Source organism: Babylonia areolata, chromosome 19 (genome assembly GCF_041734735.1).
Source record: "Babylonia areolata isolate BAREFJ2019XMU chromosome 19, ASM4173473v1, whole genome shotgun sequence".
NCBI classification, from domain to species: Eukaryota; Metazoa; Mollusca; class Gastropoda; order Neogastropoda; family Buccinidae; genus Babylonia; species Babylonia areolata.
In genome coordinates, this window is record NC_134894.1 from 1452501 (window position 1) to 1455000 (window position 2500).

The following is a 2500-nucleotide window of genomic DNA, read 5'->3' on the forward strand; positions in this document are numbered from 1 at the left end:
CCGTGGGTTCTTTTACGTGCGCTAAGTGCATGCTGCACACGGGACCTCGGTTTATCGCCTCATCCGAATGACTAGCGTCCAGACCACCACTCAAGGTCTAGTGGAAGGGGAAAAAATATCGGCGGCTGAACCGTGATTCGAACCAGCGCGCTAAGATTCTCTCACTTCCCAGGCGGACGCGTTACCTCGAGGCCATCACTCTTGTTGCAACCAAACAATACTGAAACCATTTGTACACAAAATTTCTCTTATCTTTGATACCAAATAGCGTTTTCCAGCTCTATCTAGTTCCAGCAGCATTTGATATGCTTGATGTGGCAATCTTCCAACATTCATTTGTAATAATCTAAACCAGAATCTTAAACATGTATAGGAATTCACGTATAAAGAATACCTGCCTAAATCTCCATATACCATTATTTTTGTTGTGCGTCCGAGCTGAAACACCCAGAAATCTTTTACAAGCCAACAGGTGCACTTTATCTATAAGTTCCAATCTGTCTAATCCCCATATCTCGGATGAATATAATAATATTGGTTGAATTTTAGAGTAAAAAATTATAAAGAAAGTATTTGCAGACATTTCCTCATATTTTTGGAAGACTCTGTTAAGCTGTACAACTGCTTGATTCCCCTTCGTTGCCAAATGCAATGTGCCTTTTTGGTACTAACCATGGTTGTAAAATGAAACCCAAGATAACAATAATCATTTACCACTTCAAGTCTCTTACCATCGTAAAACCACTTCTCACATTTGCCCCCAGATCCCCCCTTTCTAATAATTACATTTAATTTCATAATTATTATTACAACAATCCTTTAAACTATTCAACTGATTCTGAAGGCCAGTAGGCGTGGTAGACAGCAATGCTACATCGTCGGCAAATAATAAGATAAATAACTCCATGATGTGTGGGAGTGACTGTACTCCATGTTTTCCCTTTTCACCCATACCAGTTGTCAACTGGTTTATAAAAACTGAAAACAGTGTTGGACTCAAAGCACACCATTGTCTCACTTCCAAAGGAGTTTCAAATATCTCCGTAAGGCCGTAATTCACTCGAATACATGACAACAGTGAAGTACACACAGCCTTCTGAGACGCAAGAAACTTGCCTTTAACGCCTTGATTTTTAATCCAGTGCAATAGTTTATCATGCCTAACAGAATCAAATGCTTTTTTAAAATCTACAAAAGCAACATAAAGTTTTCTACCCTTTTTATACAAACATTTCTGAACGGTAGCATATAAAGTAAATATTTGATCAACTGTGGAATACTTTTTACGGAACTCTGCTTGACAATCTGAAATCAAGTTATCATTCTCTAACCAAGAGTATTGTCGTGTGTTTAATATCGTAGTATAACACTTCGATATGGTGCTTAACAGGGATACTCCTCTGTAATTGTCAACATTACCGGGATCACCCTTCTAGTGTACTGGGATAATTATAGCTTTAGACCATTCCTGTGGATAGACGCCTTATTCAAACATTGAATTAAATAATTTTGTCAGAAACAAAAGTACATTCTTACCACCATATTCTAACATTTCCGAAGAAATATCATCGATTCTACTAGCTTTGGCATTCTTAAGTTTTCCTATTGCTTGAATAACTTCTTCTCCTGATATAGTTTTATTTAAGGCATGATCTGTTTCAGTGACTTCAATGTCGCTGTCGTTATTATGCTCATCGTTATCACATTGAAAGACTTCTCTGAAATGATTAAACCAATCATATGTACTAAAGTAATCCTTTCTTGATTACCACAGCCCATACATTTCAATTCCTTCCAAAACTGTGATGAATTAACAAATTCTTTTGCTAAAGCTTCAATCTTTCGTCGCCTATAGTTTTGTCGTTTTACCTTTAATAAATATTTATACTTCTTTCTTGATTCAACATATGTCACTGTCTTCTTTTCGTGATATTCTAAAGCGATTCAGCTTTCCCCTGGTTTCCTTTTTAATTTTAACAGAACGCGGAACTCGTCATAGATTCATGCAAGTCTATAAAACATTGTTCTAACAATTCAAAGCCATGAACATCCTGTTGGGTTTTCCGAAATGGAAAATCACAAGGGGGAATATAAGTGCAAATGTGCATTAAATCTTTATCTGTACAAAACAGGTCTTTGTTAATTTTTACAACCACAGTATTTTCTTGTTCTATTTTAACACGTTCTACAAAGTTAGCAAAGGATTTTCTTACCATTACAACAACACCGCCAGAGTAACTTCCTTGGTGGGTCAGTTTCTTTGATTTGGATGTAAACCGAACGAAGTCGTTGAATAATGGTGATTCAAAATCAAAAACAGCAAAAGTTTCAGTAAGACAAACAAAATCGTAACTAGTAAGAAAGTGAATGAAACCTTTGTTCTCTGACTTCTGTACAAGACCATTTACAGTGTAATTTCAGAATGAAACATGAGTTTTATTTACATTTACATTTTTTACAGGAGGTTCTGGACTTCCTGGACCACGACATTTTATTCCAG